This window comes from Schistocerca gregaria, chromosome 9 (assembly GCF_023897955.1).
Source record: "Schistocerca gregaria isolate iqSchGreg1 chromosome 9, iqSchGreg1.2, whole genome shotgun sequence".
Classification (NCBI taxonomy): Eukaryota; Metazoa; Arthropoda; class Insecta; order Orthoptera; family Acrididae; genus Schistocerca; species Schistocerca gregaria.
Window position 1 is genome coordinate 210551888 of NC_064928.1, and position 21707 is coordinate 210573594.

Below are 21707 nucleotides of genomic sequence, written 5' to 3' on the forward strand. Positions count from 1 at the left end.
GACAAAGTTGTTTCTCAAACATTTTAAAATGTGTTGGATCAGCTAGCAAAATAAGCTTCCGCTTATCATCAGGATGCTACCCAGAGTATATTAATTTCATACACCTACCTGCAGTAGTTTAGAACTCTAGCCATAGAGCTTGATTTTGCCCATACGTATCAGATACCGAATGATGAATTTTCATACCGATGCCTCCCATTCGTTTACAAGGGCAACAGTTGCATTCGTGACATATGAACTTTGCAAAGAAGGCCAAGTATAATTGCAACTTATTGCATGCTTCCGTATTGTAAACATTTTCAGAACAAAATTTTGCAGGTGGTATACTAACATTACAAATGCTCAGTTATTACTCCAATGGTGGAGTCGAACCAAACTCACTATCATAAGAATTGCATGTTTACTTCTGGTAACATGAGATGCAGTTTGATCTTGAGGGAACCAATGTGTTCTCTTAGTACACCAGATCTAAACTTTACATTCTGTAGTGTACACCTGAGAGTTCTGTCTGAAGAGAAAGGGAGCGAAAGGCTATTTACAATTTGTACAGAAACCAGATGGCAGTTATAAGAGTCGAGGGACATGAAAGGGAAGCAGTGGTTGGGAAGGGAGTGAGACAGGGTTGTAGTCACTCCCCGGTGTTATTCAATCAGTATATTGAGTAAGCAGTGAAGAAAACAAAAGAAAAATTCGGGGTAGGTATTAAAATACATGGAGAAGAAATACACTCCTGGAAATTGAAATAAGAACACCGTCAATTCATTGTCCCAGGAAGGGGAAACTTTATTGACACATTCCTGGGGTCAGATACATCACATGATCACACTGACAGAACCACAGGCACATAGACACAGGCAACAGAGCATGCATGATGTCGGCACTAGTACAATGTATATCCACCTATCGCAGCAGTGCAGGCTGCTGTTCTCCCATGGAGACGATCCTAGAGATGCTGGATGTAGTCCTGCGGAACGTCTTGCCATGCCATTTCCACCTGGCGCCTCAGTTGGACCAGCGTTTGTGCTGGACGTGCAGACCACGTAAGACGACGCTTCATCCAGTCCCAAACATGCTCAATGGGGGACAGATCCGGAGATCTTGCTGGCCATGGTAGTTGACTTACACCTTCTAGAGCACGTTGGGTGGCACGGGATACATGCGGACGTGCATTGTCCTGTTGGAACAGCAAGTTCCCTTGCCGGTCTAGAAATGGTAGAACGATGGGTTCGATGATGGTTTGGATCTACCGTGCACTATGCAGTGTTCCCTCGACGATCACCAGATGTGTACGGCCAGTGTAGGAGATCGCTCCCCACACCATGATGCCGGGTGTTGGCCCTGTGTGCCTCGGTCGTATGCAGTCCTGATTGTGGCGCTCACCTGCACGGCGCCAAACACGCATACGACCATCATTGGCACCAAGGCAGAAGCGACTCTCATCGCTGAAGACGACATGTCTCCATTCGTCCCTCCATTCACACCTGTCGCGACACCACTGGAGGCGGGCTGCACGATGTTGGGGCGTGAGCGGAAGACGGCCTAACGGTGTGCGGGACCGTAGCCCAGCTTCGTGGAGACGGTTGCGAATGGTCCTCGCCGATACCCCAGGAGCAACAGTGTCCCTAATTTGCTGGGAAGTGGCGGTGCGGTCCCCTACGGCACTGCGTAGGATCCTACGGTCTTGGCGTGCATCCGTGCGTCGCTGCGGTCCGGTCCCAGGTCGACGGGCACGTGCACCTTCCGCCGACCACTGGCGACAACATCGATGTACTGTGGAGACCTCACGCCCCACGTGTTGAGCAATTCGGCGGTACGTCCACCCGGCCTCCTGCATGCCCACTATATGCCCTCGCTCAAAGTCCGTCAACTGCACATACGGTTCACGTCCACGCTGTCGCGGCATGCTACCAGTGTTAAAGACTGCGATGGAGCTCCGTATGCCACGGCAAACTGGCTGACACTGACGGCGGCGGTGCACAAATGCTGCGCAGCTAGCGCCATTGGACAACCAACACCGCGGTTCCTGGTGTGTCCGCTGTGCTGCGCGTGTGATCATTGCTTGTACAGCCCTCTTGCAGTGTCCGGAGCAAGTATGGTGGGTCTGACACACCGGTGTCAATGTGTTCTTTTTCCATTTCCAGGACTGTAAAAATGTTGAGGTTCGCCGATGACATCGTAATTCTGTCAAAGACAGCAAAGGACTTGGAAGAGCAGTTGAACGGAATGGATAGTGTCTTGAAAGGAGGATATAAGATGAACATCAACAAAAGCAAAACGAGGATAATGGAATGTAGTCGAATTAAGTCGGGTGATGCTGAGGGAATTAGATTAGGAAATGAGACACCTAAAGTCGTGAAGGAGTTTTGCTATTTGGGGAGCAAAATAACTGATGATGGTCGAAGTAGAGAGGATATAAAATGTAGACTGGCAATGGCAAGGAAAGCGTTTCTGAAGAAGAGAAATTTGTTAACATCGAGTATAGATTTAAGTGTCAGGAAGTCATTTCTGAAAGTATTTGTATGGAGTGTAGCGATGTATGGAAGTGAAACATGGACGATAAATAGTTTGGACAAGAAGAGAATAGAAGCTTTCGAAATGTGGTGCTACAGAAGAATGCTGAAGATTAGATGGGTAGATCACATAACTAATGAGGAACTATTGAACAGGATTGGGGAGAAGAGAAGTTTGTGGCACAACTTGACCAGAAGAAGGGATCGGTTGGTAGGACATGTTCTGAGGCATCAAGGGGATGGTATCCTTTGTGGAATTCAAAACACTGTGTCTGCCTGGTTGCCTTGATGCAAAGCTTTCAATATGTCATCTGAGAAAAGTGCAAGTTGAGTTTCACATGATCAAAGTTTCCAAAAACCCTGCTAGCTGAAAACTGAAGACACCATTCTGTTAACAATACCTCATTATGTTTGAGCTTAGAATATGTTCCAAGATTCTACAAGAAATCAACGTCATAGATACTGGATGGTAGTGTTGTGGATCGCTTCTACTACTCTTCTTGTAGACATGTGTGACCTGTGCCTTTTTCCAAGAACTGTGCATGGTTTTTTGTTTGAGGGATCTACGACAGATTATAGTGAGAAGAGGGGCTAATTCAGATACAATTTGGTATAGAATCTGACAGGGATTCCATTGTGCTCTGAAGCTTTGTTCAGTTTTACCGATATCAGCTGTTTCTCCAAACCACGGACACAAATACTTATTTCGTTCATCTTTTCAGTGGTACAAGGATTAATTGGAGCAATTCTCTTAGGTTTTTCTTTGTAAACGAACATTTACTAACAGAGTCAAGCATTTCAGCTTTTGCTTTGTTCCCCTCAATTTCAGTTGCTGTCTCATTCACTAAAGACTGGATACTAACTTGGGTGCCACTAACAGCCTTTGCAAATGACCAGAATTTCTTAGGATTTTGTGAAATGTCATTTGATAATAGTCTGCTACTGTAGTCATTTAAGGCATCAAGCATTGCTCTCTTGACAGCCATTTGTGATTCATTCAGTATCTCTCTATCTATAGCCCTACAATTTTTTAACCCCCTTTATAAAATAATCTGTTCCTTTAAAAGTTTCTTTCAGTGGCTGTGTTCAATGGAGGTTCCCTCACATTGTGAATTGCTCTACTAAATACCTATCTATGCAGCATGTGGTCAATTATTCTTCTAATTTGAGCCAGACTTCCTCTACATGCTCCTGCCCTATGATGAAAGTTATAAGATCCACTTTGAGATACACACTGATTTATTTATCTACTTTACTGAACACATCCATCTTTCTACTTGTTTTACTTGTCCTGTGTCATTAGGTAATTACTGTTCCCACAAAAATGTCATGGTCACAGATACCTATGTCGATGTGGACATAATCAAAGATGTCAGGTCTATTTGAAGCCATTAGATTAAGTATATTTCTAATTGTGACTGGGTACCCTAAAAATCTGTTCTAGGTAGCTTTCAGTGAAGGCTTTTAGTACAATTTCGCAGGATGGCTTACCACACCAACCACTAACAAAATTGTAATTTACCCAATTAATGGTTTGATGATTGAAGTCTCCACCAATGATAATAGTGTGTTTGGGGAACTTGGGTACAAGTGAACTGACGTTTTTTCAGAACTTTGCTCTTACATGAGGAGACGAGTCTGGTGGGTGATGGAAGGATCCAATTATCATTTTATACCCACCACTGATACTGACTCTTGTCCAATCAGGTTCACATGCAGTTTCAGTTTCTACCTGAGTGCATCTTGAGTTTTTTGTCTACAGTGACAAACACATCGTTTCCATTTCCCATTTGCGTATCCTTGTGATATACATTTAATTTTTCCTCAAAAATCTCACTGTTGCCAATTTCAGGTTTCAAGCAGCTTGCATTGAGCTTCCTTGCTTTTCACGAGCACTTCAAACTCTGGCACTTTGTTAGGAATGCATCTGCAGTTTGCCACCTCTCACCTGTGGGAGGCATTTCTTTCAGTCTTGCACTTACACTTCTGGGTTTCCCACAGCCCCTGGATGGAGAGCCGTCTAATCTAAAAAAATTAAAAAAATAAAAAAAACCTCTTGGGTGAACTGCACAGTCAGTAACCTGAGTAGCAGCCTCTGTTGTGTAGTGCACATCTGATCTATTTATGGGGACCCTACAGTTCACAACGCTATGGCACAGGTCCAGGAAGTTGCAGCCTCGCTTTTCACGGAACTTCCGAAGTGTCTGGTTCAGTCCTTCCACTCAACTCACCACCAAAGGGCCACGATCAGTTCTGGAGACAATGCTGCATATTGTGAGCTTCATTGAAACTTAATTCACAAGGCTGGTCTCCTCAACTTTCTCTGCCAGTCGCTGGAATGACCCAAGAGTCACTTCAGTGCCCAGACGAAAGGCATCATTTCTTCCAGTGTGCACCACAATCGGCAGTTTGTTGAACTGTGTTCCCTCAACGGCTGCTGGAATAGCGTGACACTGAGTGCGCCTGGTGTCCTTTCCTGTCCCTCGCTGGAATTTTCCGAAGGGATACAATCATATGCCATACATTTGGATTGCCAATGATTTATAGTCCCCTACCTTTTCGTGTTTTCCCAAAACAGGTGAAGTGAGTCCCACTGGCTCAGTTTGTTTAAGTGAAAGACAGCACTTTAAACTTGTTATTTGCGGAGTTTGGTATAACACCTTGAGTCATCCATGGTCAAGTCCACCCTCCGTATGACACCTAGATGCACCACTGACATGCTAGTAGCAGGGAAGTGGATGAGTTTACTTATTTATTTATTTATTTAGTCCTTCAAATCCTATATGTATAGAATATATACAAGGATATTGGACATGGTTAGGTATTTACAAGATAAAAATACAGTTTGTATTGCAATGCTAAGGACTAGATAGTCAGGTAATTTAGCACAGATTCTTAAATACAACAAACATCACAGGCAACATACAAAGTATAATATTAATAATGCGTGTTTATTTTTGTTGTTTGGCTTTTATATATTCTGTCAGACTGTAAAAGCAAAGATCAATTAAATATACCTTTACTTCAGCCTTAAAACTACAGAGTTTACCTATTGATTTAATATGTTTAGGTAGATTATTGAAAATCTTTATCCCAGTATCTAGTGTGCCTTTTTGGCACAATGATGTTCTCATCTGTGTCACATGAAGGTCAGATTTTTGTGTGCATGTATATCTTCATTTTTTAATGAGGTATGTGCGTGTCTATCAATATATTGTTTGATGAAACCTGATGTTTCGTAGATAAAAATGCAAGGAAGAGGAAGAACTGACAGTTTTTTGAATATAGGTCTGCACGATTTCGTATTGTTTACCCCTTCAATAATTCTTAGTATTCTCTTTTGCATTCTGAAAAGTTTAATATTTGTTGTTGTATTGCCCCAGAAGATTATGTCATATTTAATTACAGAATGCACATAGGAGTAGTATACATTTAACAGGCTGGCTTTGCTGCAACAAGTTTTTAAGATCCATTTCATGTAACAGGTTATGCTTAGTTTTCTTTGCAAATATTCAATATGTACCTCCCATTTTGTGTTGTTCTGGAGCCAGAGTCCCTGAAATTTAGTGCTGTTAACACTTTCAAGAACTCTGTCCCTAAGTTCTATTTCTATATTTGGGTGGTGTCTTCCTGTAACATTATAGAAGTTCAGTGCTACTGTCTTTTCTTTGTTTATAATTAGCTTGTTGTAGCTGAACCACTGTTCTACACTGTTCATTGTTTGTATAGTGGAGTCTTTTAGTTTTTCTTATGTTTTACCACTAATAAGGAAGCTTGTATCGTCTGCAAATTGGAGGGTAGTTTGGCAATTACTTGTTCTACATAAGATCATTGACACAGAGGAGAAACAGACTGGGGCCTAATACTGATCCTTTAGGGACACCATATTTCGCATTTTCATATCCTGAATAGAAGTAGCTGATTTTGTTATGGTCAGTATATTGCACTTCAACCACCTGTTTGCGACCACATAGGTATGTCTTGAGCCACTCACTGGATATACCTCTAATTCCTAACTGGTCAAGCTTCTGCAGTAAGGCATTATTGTCAATGACGTCAAAAGCTTTAGATAAATCGAGACATATGCCTGTCACAAACTCACTTGCATCCAGTTTAGCATATATTTCATTAAGAAATTCAAATATTGCACTTTCACTTGAATAGCCTTTCCTGAAGCCATGTTGTGAAGGAGATAGAATTTTATTTTTATTTAGGAAATCAGACAATCTCTTATAAAAACTTTTTCTAAAATTTTAGAAAATACAGGCAGTAGGGCTATTGGTCTATAATTTGAAACACATTCTGGATTTCCTTTTTTGAACAGTGGTTTCAGCTTTGCTGTTTTCAAGCATGAGGGGAAGGTTCCTGATGCCAGTGAGCTGTTCCACAAATGTGTCAAGGGTTCAGCTAAGGCAAGACAGCATTTTTTAATAATTGCATCTGGTATTCCATCAATTCCACACGAGTACCACATTTTCAAGGTTTTTATAACTGATAAAATTTCTTCAGAATTTGTGGGTGAAAGGAACAAAGATGAAGACACATTTCTCACACTATTGCATCATGGAGGTGATATTTTGTTGTGTTCGTCCAGTCCACTCACCAACTGTTCACTTACATTTGCAAAATATTTGTTAAGATCCCTGCAATTTCTGTTGGGCAAGAAATCATTTGTCCTTCATAACATAAGTCCATATTTTTATATTGTTTAGTTTCACTTGTTGTTTGATTTTTTATAACTTCCCATATAGCTTTAGATTAGTTTTTTGAATTTTCAATGTATTTGTCATTTGCCATTGTTTTAGCTTTTCTTACAACATTTTTGTAATGACAGATGCAGTACTGTCTGCAGAGGAGACAAGATCCACATCAGAGGAGTGTACTTAAGGTACCTCTGGTACAGTTACCACAGGTATGCGACTCTCGGCAGCTCTTCCAACACACTGATTCACCACAGATGACAATTGTTTTACAGTAGTTGGGGTGATTTCCAGCTGCTTACAAATGTCAACCAACACACCCCATGTCTGGTAACAGCAATCAAAGTCGATCTGCATTTATAGTGGAGCTGCATTTTGGCTGTTGCAGTGTATTGCAGGTCAGTGTACAAAGGGCTATAAATTAAACCTGCTGATTTTTTCTTAATCTGAGCTAAAAAGGTGCTAATTGCCCATACATACTGAAGCAGATACACAAAAAGAGATTTCTGTTGAGGCAACACAAAGACATTATAGAATTCACTAGTTTCCTAAAATATTTGTATGTTAATTACAGTTGCTAGCAAACTGGAAAACAGATTTAATTTATGATGAATGCAGATAACATATACGACTACTCTTCTTTAAGGGGAAATGACATATAACACAAAATGTTAATTAGAATATCTCCTACAGTAATTAAACCCCAATTGCTCGTTGATTACGCAAAGGAGATTTGTAGCTACTAAACATTTTCAAAAACGCACATTTATTTGCGTTAATACACAATGAAATACAGGTGCGATGTATACTTTGGCTGAACTGTGACACACAGATGCTGATGTGCTACAAATTAAAATACATATCCAAAACACTTGTACCACTAACTTCTGAAAATATAGTTTTGTAAGCGTCCAAACAGTCTGAAAGTGACCTATTCCTCATGTAATTGGATAATGAATTAGAGAAAGGTTGTTTTGAACAAGGATACCCCTAATGTCCTTAAAACTTTTGAAAGAGCACCATCTAACTTAAGCCTACAATTGACGATAACAACACTAGTTTATAACAGAGCTTGCAGATGCTCGAAATTTCATAAAATATCATAAAACAAACGGCTATCGATACAATCAGTGAAGGATTACACAGGAGAAGTGAAGCAAACAGTAACACATGCGAACACAGAACATAAAATTGTCACATGATCTTGTGCAAGCAGTCTCACACAAGGGGAGATTCGAAAGCCGCCTTTTATATGTAAATAAATGTGTGTATTGCAAGGGTTTTTCACTTGGTAAGTTCATCTCGATCAAAATAACAAAACTGTGTAGCACCAACAAAGCACATAATCTGCTAACAATCTTTCAGTTATTACCAAAACTGTCCTTGACTGCGAACTTGTGCCATTAAGTAACGGTCCCTAAATTAAACCTGAGAATCAGCATTATTACAGCATACCTTACACACATGGGGCTTAACAGTAATGGCAAAGGCCATAACAGCAAGAATTTCGCCCTTCTTAATTACAACAGTGTTGGAATATTGTTTGTCTTATCAAGGTTTTGTTTGTCTTTTTAAAATAATGAATTGCAGATTTGAGATCTATTCACCTGTAACTTATCCATTTCACTATAATGAGATATAATTAGTGGCTCAAGCAACAGTATCAAAACTTAGTATGTGATGAAAACCATTTTATTTTTGCAAACAGCAAAGTTTTATCCATTTGTCTGAAAGACTGAAGCAGTTTCAGTAGAGCACAGGATCAGTATTACTCTAGGTGACTTGGCCACAACAGCCAATAAGGTTACAATCTCGAAGAACATTGTACATGAGGTGCAGGATGAAACAAGTTTAGAAGAGACACTTGAACCTCCCTCAGAAATGGGAGAGAAAGGTTTTTGCTGAAAACGACAAGTTCTTTTCGGTTCTACATAATTTTTCAATTCAGTTTTACCAGTGGGGACCTGCAAGAGTAGCAAGTCATCAGATGAAACATTGCAGGAAGCTCTAAAGAGAGACTAACTTGTGGCAAAACAGGGCACAAAGTCGTGCTAGAAAACAAATTACCTTTCTCTTCAGACAGAACCCTCAGGTGTACACTACATTGTGTTCTGAAAATGTTTACAATACGGAAGCATGCAATAAGTTGCAATTATACTTGGCCTTCTTTGCAAAGTTTATATGTCACAAATGCAACTGTTGCCCTTGTAAACGAATGGGAGGCATTCGGTATGAAAATTCATCATTCGGTATCTGATACGTATGGGCAAAATCAAGCTCTATGGCTAGAGTTCTAAACTACTGCAGGTAGGTGTATGAAATTAATATACTCTGGGTAGCATCCTGATGATAAGCGGAAGCTTATTTTGCTAGCTGATCCAACACATTTTAAAATGTTTGAGAAACAACTTTGTCAGTGGGCAATCACTCTTCCTTCCCCAAAATGTTATTGGAAACTGCCGTGGCAGAATGAGAGATGGTTTGGTTACTTCTGATTAACATTCAGACTGCTCCTGCCATTGAGTATGCTCTCAAGACAGGGAAACTTTCAGAGAAATGCTTTGATCACAGTATAGCTCTCGAAGGCTGTTCATAACTTGTTTTGTCTCATGACAGACAGAGGTCCAACTATGGCAATTGCTGGTAGTAATAAACAAATGTAAGCAGTCAAGTAGATACAAGGATAAAAAGTGCCTGTTTACACCCTTTTGTGTGTTGCACTTCACCACCACCTTCGATCATTGCTTGTTTTGCTTTCCTTTTATATTTTTTCTCTCTGGTCCCAAAAGTATTTGCAACTATCAGTATGTCACTTGATACGGGAGACATGTACATTACTTCGTTACAAACTCGCTTTGTTAATGAGTATATTCATTTATAAATTGGGAAGAAACAAAGGAGTCAAAATCTGCAGAATTATAGTGTGTCAATAAGAGTACAGTCTTATGTGGTGGGGTAGCAATACATGCAAAAACACCTCTTGCACCAAACTGTGGCAGGATAGATCTCAATACCCTTTGTGATGAAATGCATTTTGAAATGTCAAGTCTAATAATTGAGAGCCTTAAGCTAATGGTAGTAGTAGTGTACAGGCCACCTAGTGGAGACCCCCATATCTTTCTGGAGAAACTTGAGGAATCTTAATGCACATATGTATACTGACATGGAAAAAATACAATGTTGTCATTGGAGGGGATATCAATCAAGTTTTGATGTCCTGCAGGACAGAAAAACTGTGACAGAGCTCAAAAATGTGCTTCGACAATTTAATCTGTACTATGTTAACTGCAAACCTACCAGAGGCTCATCCTGTCTAGACAATATATTTACAAATATTAAGAGAACTTGGTATGTCCACTGATGTAATTAGTGTCCCTTTCTCGGACCATGATGCAGTATATCTTAGTCTTAATAATGTAACTTCAGACTGCACGAAACCAGAATCTAAAACTGTGATTACTAGACCAGTGAGCAGAGAGAGGATGGATAGTTCTAGACATGCCCACACTTATTTCAGTTGGGAGACATGTTTTATTAGGCTTCAACACTGTTCAGCTGATATTGTATTCACAAAGTTTTTCTCCATTTTTTTAAAATGTATTTGAAAATAACATCCCTCTGAAAAAATGTACAGTGAATATTAGCAGTAATTACAAGAAAAGGAAAACGAAGGAATGGTATACTCAACAGTTAGGGCAACTGAAAAATTCTGTTATGCTGTATTCTAGTCTGTCCAGAACCAGTAAATCACAACTGTATAAAGACCTGTATGCTGAAGCTAAATGCAAGTATATGAAGGCAATAAATGAAGCAAAGAATCTGCATAACGTAGTAAACATTGAAAAATCTAAAAATAAATGCAAGAAGGCCTCGAGTGTAATAAACGCCATTGCACACACTAAACACAAAGAGCAAATTGCCATCACCCCAGAAGAATTTAATAAATATTGCATTCAGTCCATTGAAGAAATGCACTTAGTATTATGGACAGCTGCTTTGAAAAGCTTCCCCCAAGCACATTCACTTTCACAGAAGTGAGTCCAAATAATATCCTAAAAATAGTGAAAAACTTCAAACCTTCAGTTAGTGTCGATTACTATGATATGTCATGTAATTTGTTGAAAGATATTAGTGATTGTATGATTTATCCTTTAAATTTTTATGTTAACAAATGCCTAGTTGAAAGTAAGTTCCCCGAAATACTAAAAATTTCTAGAGTTGTGCCCATATACAAATAAGGGGAAAAGAACTGCCCCACTAATTACAGACCCATATCCATAACCCCAGTTTTTTCAAAAATTTTGGAAACGATTATGTATGAGCAAGTTAGCGCCTACTTGGGTAAACTAAATATAATTATTGATAAATAGTTTGGATTTAGGAAAGGTAAATCCACAACGGATGCAATTGACTCCCTCGTAAAATTAGTCCTAGATGTGTTCGAGGCTAGGGACTATGCCCAGGCTACATTTTGTGACCTGAGCAGGGCCTTTGACTGTGTAGAGCATGACACTGTGCTGAATAAGCTAGTTTACTATGATTTTTATGACAACAGTATATATATGTTCAGGTCTTTTCTAGAGAACCGTCAACAAATTGTGTGCATTGGTAGGGAGAAATGAAATTTGGTTAATGTTAGGTACAGAGTGCCTCAAGGGTCTGTGCTTGGACCTTTACTGTTTATACTAATGATTAATGACCTCCCTTATTCATAAATTCTCATACAGTATTGTATGCCGATGACACAACTTTTCTACATAAAAGCTCTGATCTAGGTACACTGAAAACACTGACCGAAAATACCCTTGCTCAGTCCTCATTATGGATCAAAGCTAATGGCTTCTTGCTAAATGAAAACAAAACCCAGACACTTTACTTTAGCCTCAAAGAGATTCCTAACTACCAGGAATTAGGAACTGTTCAATTTTTAGGTGTTACTATTGACAATAAATTGACGTGGGAACCACACATTAAAAATATATTGGCTAGGCTTTCAAGAGTTATTTATTTAATCAAAAATTTAAAAAGACATGTTCCCAATGACTATGTGAGATCAGCATATTTTGCCTTCTTCCAAAGCATCATCTCTTATGGAATTTTACTGTGGGGTAGTAGCTGTCATGTAAATGACATTTTGCTTTTGCAGAAGAAAGTAATAACAATAATAACGGATTCTGATAAAAGAGAAGACTGTAAACCTCTGCTCATTAAATTGCAGTGTCTTGACAGTAGTAAACTTGTTCATCTACAATGTTTTAATGTACATTAGAAACAATGTGTCCAATTTTTTTTTGTGGTTTCCTGTTCTGGTTTGCATGCTTCATAGATATTTGAAGGCACATATTCCTATAACTTGTCTATTACAACCAAAAACCTTCCTTTTACCTGCTGATTTTTACTACCTGACTTCAATTTATTTCCATGTCTACTTCCTCAGCTTCCTGTGAGAAGTCTTATTTAGTTTTCAGTTCCTGCTCAATGTCTTCCCACAACACTATGTTTCCAGTACTTGGCATAATTCTTAATGTTGTGTTAATGTTACTCTCAGTTGCAATGTCTCTTTCTAATGCATTTCAATTTTAATTTTCAGCTTATGGACGTCTGTATTGAATCCAGAAGCACCAGAATTTGTAAGGTATTGTATTCCCACGTTTGTCTCGAAAAATTTTATTCATTTGCTCTGGTACTTATGTATCAGTCTCTCTCTCTCTCTCTCTCTCTCTCTCTCTCTCTCTCTCTCTCTCTCTCTCTCTCTCTCTCTGTGTCTGTGTGTGTGTGTGTGTGTGTGTGTGTGTGTGTGTGTGTGTGTGTGTGTGTGTGTGTTCCCGTATTACATGTTCTTTTGATAAACTATTTATCTCTGCCTCCTGCAAGTACCCTCCACTATTAGTAATTTTTATTTTCTTGCAGTTCAACTGTGATGGTGCAGCAGTCATCGTTACCTCCAGATGCACCTGAATTACAAAGGTATGGAATAGACATAACCAGTGGATCAGCATCACTGATAAATGTTACTGCACTAGTAGCAGTTTCAAATTTTTGTGTAAAAGCACTTAGGATGTGACACAAGGTAGCCGTCAACCTATGTAATCATTTTATGCACATATTTGATTGACTGCTGTGTGACTATAAAAATCGCATATGCAAAGCTTCCCAGTTACTAAATATGTATGGTAATTGAATATTTCATACATCTCTTCCTCAGTCCTTTCTCCTCGGTCATCTTTCTCTTGCCTCTCCTTCACCCCCTCCCCTGTGCTCTTCAATCCCCATTGCCTCCCTCTGTGTATTGTAACATTTGTTAGGAACTGAAGTTGATGAAAATGGGTAAGACAGTAGCTTGATATCATTGCTATATGAGCTATGGGAAGCCTCAGCTGATGGACCTGTGGACAGTAGCTTCAGTGAAAGTATAGTCATGTCACCTGCAAATTGGTAGGAATACAAAACTTCTGATTTCTGTATCACAGTAGTATTCTGGTCATAAGCCTACAAACCATATTGCAGTCTCTCTGTTTCCTGTTAAAATCAACTGAGGAAGAAAAACAATTGGCTCACTGTTTTGTATCCAGTTTGTCTTACAACTACATGAGAGTAAGATTATGTGGAAGATGAAACTTCTCTAATGGTTTAGATGCTGTGCTGTTGTGGTTTGACAGTGAGAAAGAAAAACAGCATATTTTCACAGCCATCATTTTATTTCGTGCAGTCAGTTTCAACAGTAAACTGTACATTGTTTCAAAATTATTGAGATTGTCTGTCAGAATGTTTATTGGAGTATTGTGTAAAATCAAGTAAACTGGTCTAGAACGTAGACATGGGAACATTGAGCATCTTGTCTTTCTATAGTAGTATGAACGGTAAGACATGGCATCAGAAGTATGACTTGTATGTTCATGGGATTGTTCAGAAATGGAACAGTCATAAGTGCACAGGGTTTTGTGCATAGTCCTCTTTCCAGTTACAGATAAAGTACTGGTATAATTGAAATAATTTAATTAGAACAATCATAAAAATGCATATTTTATTGTTTCCTTGGGGGCCTGTTCAAGTGTGAGCATTTATAAGAAGTTGACAAAATGCACCTGCATAAAATTCTGCCAACTGAGGTTGCATGTAGCCTGTTACAGCATCACAAAGTTTGTCAGTGTTGCTGCCAACCCACTTCATTGTGGATGCACAGGTAGACCTTGTTCGGAGCATAGCCTGGACAGGGCCATATGTTAGTCCCATGTAAAGTGAGCTAATGACTGGTAACTGATAACTGTTAGGGCATTGTTTTGTGAAACCACCACAAGTAGTCATTACTGAGTGCTTTATTTTGAATAGCTCTTCATAGTATTACCAGAGTGTCACACTCGGGTTAAGAAGTGTTCCACATGCCTCCAGTGTGGGCTGCTCCACACCACCACCACCACCACCACCACCACCACCTACTTCTGCTGTCACAAGGAGTACAAAAGTCTAAAAGGTTTCTTGTAGTGCAATGTTAAAACAATTCTTAGTTCTAGTTCTGTCCAGTAACTCACTTCAGACTGCATAATGTGTCCAAAATCGGCAGAAGTTATGGTTCTAGCAAAAATATGGAATCCGACTGGCACAGAACTTGCACTACCCTGATTCAGTCTTGTGCACAACTTCGAAATAAACATTTGGCAGATATGAAAAGTTATCTTGATGATAGAGCATGTTTTTTTCACAATTTGTCTTAAGTTCTCTCTATCAATTCGCCCTTGTAGAGCTCTAATTTTGTGGTGAGTGTAAATAGCTTTGAGCTTTTCAGTGCTGCAAAGATTTTATGTAGATTACAAATCTGGGGATTTCCGTTGTGAAGCTTGTGGCACGGGTGCTGTAACAACACAGGGAGTTACATGGCTTCCCAAGCTGAGTGACTGAGTGAGTGTACATCTTCAGATATTAATGTTGTTTTTCAGATATATTAATGTTACTATTTTTTTTTCTTTTAGTTCGGCAACTGTGCTGGTGATGCAGTCAAAATTGAATCCGGAGGCGCCAGAATTTGAGGTATGGAATGGGCATGGGAAGTTGATTGGTGATAAATCATTAAGCACAGGTGTCAGCTGACAATTTTAGTAAATGCACTTACCTAGGATGGGACTACAAATAAGCTGGTTCCTGTGTGCATGGAAAATACAATTAGAAATCTATTTTCACCCATTGGATGCTTTGCTCAGTTCTCCTTCATTACTAGTGTGATGCTCAGGTGGTTTATTCTGGGAAACTGATAAATTATCCAGAATTTTTCAGTTTGAACTTCGATAGAATGTTTTCATGGATTATTGGAACTGATGGGGCATACTGATAGTCCTGTGAATCAATTAGTACTCTCCCTCCGCACACTTAAACTTGAGATCAACATTTATTTCACAGACTTAGATAGGTTGACCTTCCAAAGAGACTGCACTCAGATATTGATGTTCATGAGATAATAGAAGACACACTCCACCCCATCTGGAGTGCTGCTTGGTTTTGGAATGCAGCTTGCTCTTGCAATATAGTGGTCGGTTTTTGTATGCTGTTGAAGCCTGTTTACACTGAGTAAACATCAGTACATATGTGTCAACTGTGCATAAAGCTCAGCTAAATATGAGAGTTAAAGTGCAGCAAATGTGACTTTGGCTTTTCAAGCATTTTGTTTCTGCTTACTGTATTAAAAGAAATGGTTGTTTCAGGTAACACAATGTAAGAAACATTTCATAATGGGTTTAATGCATTTGTAAGAGTTTAGTTTCATTAATTGGCTATGAACACAAGCAAGTTAGCTGGTACATTCTAGTTTCAGCCTTTATAACCATATTATAAATTTAATGCTTCCAGAAACATTCCTGTGTACACTGAAACTTTCGAATGCTGAAAAGTGCAGCAGTAGCTCTTGTCAGTATTTGTGGCCATTGTGTAGCATAACAGTTCAGTGAATGAAGTAATGTACAGTGCCAGGAAAGAGATTTGTAAATGGTAAAATTTCTGTTTTAGGCTTGGTCCTGACTTCTGAAGGAAATGGACCTCCTAGACTCAGTGCTGCACTAGGTAAGTTATGTGCACACATAATGGGTGTATTGAGTACTTCGCAACTTTGAAAATGGAATGATTTATTCATTTAACTTGGGCATGGATTTGGTGTCATTTTATGGGGAAATGTTTACTTTACATTTCCATAGCCCCAATGTGACTTTGTTTGGTTACTCAGCACACACTCCATCTGAAGCTGAGGTCCTGGCCATGTGACCACAGTGTGTCACATATGACTTGTTCAGTTGCGGGGTATTCTGACTCAGAAATACAGTAGAGATGTCGAGGAATGTTCATGGGTTTTTCACTGATGCAAATTCTACTTTTCATTAATTTAACCTATTGCATGAGAAGTTGACTACACAGTAAATATAGCCTTTCCATTGTATCTTTCATCCAAATTGTTACTCTTCCACACAAGATCCTATAATCAGTCCTACTGTTTTTTAGGTCTTGTACGGTTTGAAGTGCGTATATTTACTTCACACATGGCAGTTGTACATGGGACTGGAGCTGTAGAAGAGAATGCTGGGTTGATTTTTGTAGGACTGTACATAAGGCCTAGTCCCACTTGATGTTTGCCATGTGCCAAGGGATGACTTCAGGATGTGTCATACTGAATATTTCCAGTAAAACACTTCGACCACTCAAAAATGATAGGCCTACGAGGAGGATCTTCACCATATTCTGTACAAAAATTACATTGTGTAGTTGGCCCACACTCGTCAAAATAAAGCACACACCATCTGCTGCTTCTGCTTGGGTTAGCACAATTTTGTACTAGCGTATCACACAAGTCAAAACAGTCAGTTTTCTGTCAACATGGCACCAAGCCTGTCTGTAAGTTACCTGTATAAGTTGGTCTAAATTTTCAAATTTGTAAAGTTCTTTTCTAATACACCCTGTACTGTAGTGTCATGCTTGCTCCAAGAATCAACTAGATTCTTGTGTGTGCATGTGTGGACATCATGGGTAATAGGCCTACTGGGGAAACTCGCCATGTAAAACAAAGAGTAACGCATCAAGCCTGGTACCCCAGTGGTGATGAGGAAACCCAGGTGTTACTAAAGTAAAAAAAAAAATAATTTGTGTGCCTCTTACTGTTTGTATCAATATTATTAATGTATTTATTGTATTACATATAGCTAATACACCTTAACTGAAAGATTCAATTGATTTTTAAGTAAATATTGAGTATGTGGCATATGTAGAACACTTTTTGCTTTAAAAACTAAAACTGTAACGCAGTTAAAGAAAATTGCTGTGTTACCAGAATAAGACCATCCTTTCTCAAGAAGCTCTTTGACAACATTTTATTGACAAGGAGTATTGTGTCTAAGTATAAAAATTATTGATCACCTATATTTTGATAATAAAAGTAGACAAAAATAGAAACTAATTTTTTATATTAAGTCAATTGCATTTAGTACTACATTTCATAATCAGTGTCTGTTGGAACATTATCTGGGACAAGTTTCATCTAATGAATTAAGAAAAATTACTGTGTATTCCAGATTACTGTGGTTCAGAAGTACTTGGCTGTTCCTTCCAAATGTTTATTTCTGAGTTTGTGGGACATGAGAACATTTATATTTTCCAAATACAGTGGCTTTTTCTTCTATTTCCAAATCTGTCGCCTGTTCACTTCTGTCCCATTTGCTACGTAATACAAGTGGCTGACACAGCCACTTTCATTCTCATCATAACTCAGTGAGTATTCACAAAAGACGTAAGTATGCTCCTAGTCCCCATCAACTTCTGCAGAACAATTATTTGTCCAATTTTAAAGAAAATGCAATTATGACTAAAAATGGAACACACCTACACCGGTGAAAAATTTAGCTGTGGGCTTTTTCGTGGTTAGTATGAATTGGCAATGTTTTCTCGTGTGAATGTAAAATGTATTGCAGAAAAATTGGTCACGTTTTTCTCATCGGAGCTAATTAACTACTGATTATGTTTATGATAACTTTCTCCAATTGATTAACAAAAACATTCAAAAAGAGGAGTGTGTATGCTGTCATGAAGCTAGTGCACTCAACATCTTTGTTGTCTGTGGCTGTCAGCCAGCTACTTCATCTTGAGGTTGGCACGGATAGAGGCTTGGTGACTGGCTATTTGTCGTAGGTTCTGTGTTAGTAATGGCAGATTCCAATAAATACTTAAGGTTTGGTGGTTTCAGTGAATTTCAGGCATTTTCTCGTATTGGAGACAATGATGTGGCTGACGGTCCACCCTTAATGACAGGTCAGCGGCATTTGTATAGAGTTGACAGTAGTAACGGACAAGCAACACTGTGAAATAACCACATAAATCAATGTGGGATTTACAATGAGTATCTACTGGGATGGTGCAGGGAAATGTGGCACTGATGGACTATCGCAGCAGAAGACGCAAATGCCTTCGCTAACATCAGGAAATCACCTGCAGCACCTCTAGTTGGCCTCTGACCATATCACTTGGACTCTAGGTGGCCAGTTTTCAGGTGGTAAGAGCTGATGGTATGGTTGGTGTGGTGTAGGCCCCATGAAGCCGTGGACCCAAGTTAACACTACACTGTGCAAGCTAGTGGTGACGGCTGTGTTTACATGGAATGGAATGGGTCATGTAGTCCAACAGAAATATTGGCTGGAATGGTTGTTTTCAGCCATTTGGTGACCAAAAATAGAAGGAATTTTTATGGATGACAACATGCCATGCCTCTAGGTTAGTACTGTTTGCATCTGGCTTGAAGAGCATTATGGTCAGTTAGAGCAAATGGTTTAGCCACTCACATTCCCCATCATCAGTCCAATTGAACACTTATGGGATATACTTGAGATGTCAGTTCATGCTCAGTACCTTCACTGGCAACACTTCACCAATTGAGAACATCTGTAGAGGCACCATGGTTCAGTATTTGTGCAGGGAACTTCCAACAACTTGTTCACTCCATGCCACCAGCGGCTGAACTACACTGGGAAAATGGAGATAATATATTAGGAGGTACCACACGACTTCTGTCACCTCTCAGTACAGCTCTGACTAAGCCTCGAATTGGTTTGCCACAACCACATCGAGATTCATCACACTCGAACCTGTTTAGATAACCAGTGCTCCTGTCCAGTTGTTTTTGATTAGATGTTGCAGAACGACAGTTGTGAGCAAGTCCGCAATTGAAGACTTTGGCCAATAGGAGTGTGACAAGACTTCTGTCAGAACTCTGTACAGGTCAGTTCACCAGGTGGCATTGTTAGATATTGTCTGTGTTTCGTTTGACGATGTGAATGTCGGCCAACTGGCAACTAGTTCTCCGGTAGTCTAAAACGTATGGAAATTCTACCTCTCCGTATTACTCATAAATCAGCGAGTATCACTTCATGGGTTGGTGTATTAAGAAAACAGTAGTAAGTTTCAAAATAAACTCGTGCAAACACTTGAATATCTTTCACCACTGGCTATCCCTCTTGAATGCAGAATGTTACACATATTATAAACAAATATTAGGGGCTAACATACCCTTCAGTAAAGAGAAAGCATAAACTCAAGATAAATTTACTTGAGGTTATTGTTACTGTATTGGATGTCATGCTTGCCTCTTGCATTTTCAACTGATCACCACATATGTCAATAGACAGCTCTTCATGAATACAGCATGTGACATCAGAAAGTCCCATGCACAGTATTGTGAACTGTTCCCATGTCAGGCCATACTAAGAGTCAGTGTAGTAAGTTGGCCACAGTGCTCGCTTGCCTCACATTAAATTTAAAAAAAACCAATTCATTGTGAAAGAAGGAACTCCGTATAATCAAGAAGTCTACTACAGTTGGTCTCATGAACAATAGCAGTGCAGGTCAAGGCAGGACTAATTATTGTGTTGATGGTTTCAAGTGACATTAGCGGTATTTCGATACAGGACTTTTGAGCTTGAAGAAAGCATGTATCCTATACATTTCTCCTTGTTTATGTAGTATTTGTCACTTTCCACAACCGTCAACAATGAATAATGGAATAAATCGGCAACCACATTCTCAAGATTGTGTTCAGTGCTCGTACTGGCTGACAGAAGCATACTGAGATGAGTGCTACTGAATTCTTGTCGCAGTCAGGGAACGCTTGACTACATTAGCAGAACAGACCTAAGCTCAGCTGCCTGTGTTTGTGAACACAGCTACAAAAGGAGTCTTATTCAAATTGGATATTTCCTGTGGTTGCAGCAATGAGAAGCGTATGAATGCTAGTCGTCAGGTTTGTGATGCAACACATTCCACTAAATGTTGTCTAAATAAAACATGTTAACTCGAATGGCAAAGCTTCACCTGTAGATATAAGAAGAAATTAATTCAGTAGACCCCTCCACACCTCCCCCAGGGAACTTGTGGTTCTTACACGAGTTTGTGTATGGTGCACACTGGGCCCTGAGCTATTGTGGCTCATTCCCATGCTGTTTCCTTTATTATGCCCCTCTTTTCGTGGGCTCCTTCACCTCTGCCCACTCTTTCCAACCTCTCGGCACTCTCATGTCGACCTGGATATGTCACATTTCTTGTATTCCTTCCTGTTCTTGTTCTCCTTGTCTTTCCTTTTCAGTGTTTCTGGTCCTCCTTTGTGGACTGACCTCCTCACCTACATTTCCTCTCCCTATTTGCCATTCGGGGAAGAACTTTGCTCCCAAGCATCTACAGCATGGATTCCTTCCGCCCTTCCCTTTCTTCCCTGCTGTAACTCAATCCCAGGTGCTATTTGCCAATTAAAAATACAGTTGCTCTCCTTCATTGCTTCTAACATCTCTGCTGCCACATTTAAGAATTTATTACAATTTTACATTATAAGGCAATTTAAAGAAAATACCTTTGGGGCTTACATTTACCTACACACAAAAATAGTTTCATTGCCCTCTTTGAAAGATACTTTTTAGTTTTATAACATAGAAAATAAAAAGTTGAATTCAATTGAATGTAGTGGTCAGGTAGCAGGTAAACTTTCACATAGGAACTTTTTTAATTTTGGTATTTACAACAATTGTCTTTAATCTTTATGGTCTGACAGATCAGTCATCTCATTAAAACATCCACAAATTATAGTAAAAGTCATAAGTTCCATAAATGTCACTTCACCTGTAAACATTATTTGACAAAGTAGAAAACGCATGAATGTATTCTTTACTGTACTCTTGGCACGCACTTGTCCATGTTTCATCGAAAAATTTCTGCTTTGGACATTTCATTAGTTAGGTCTGCTGATAAAATGTACTGGCTTGATCACACAGTGGCGGCAGTGTGGTGAGAACAGTCATTGCTCCGAGCACATCATCAACTGTGCAGACAAGTGAAGCAAGTTGATCAGCAGTGGCGGCACTGTTACCACTAACTCCATCTCGTAGGGGTGACGTCACTGTCACACGGCACATTTCATGTATCTTGCTGCTGACCGGTGGGACAATGAAAGCAGGCACGTGTGATGGAGCTGGGTTGCTGTGTGGGCACA

General features: G+C 39.4%; 2 long non-coding RNA genes across 3 annotated transcripts in view; one reads left to right on the top strand and one right to left on the bottom strand.

Moving 5' to 3' along the window:
* The window catches only part of LOC126291928 (uncharacterized), a 220732-nt gene extending 207887 nt beyond the window's left edge, over positions 1 to 12845 (top strand). For both annotated transcript variants that reach the window (XR_007551931.1, XR_007551932.1), the window contains exon 4: positions 12801 to 12845. This is a non-coding gene — a long non-coding RNA (uncharacterized LOC126291928). The remainder of the gene's footprint in view (positions 1 to 12800) is intronic.
* LOC126291927 (uncharacterized) overlaps positions 1 to 21707 on the bottom strand; it is a 185194-nt gene that overhangs the window by 48527 nt on the left and 114960 nt on the right. The gene's annotated exons all lie outside the window — the stretch shown is intronic.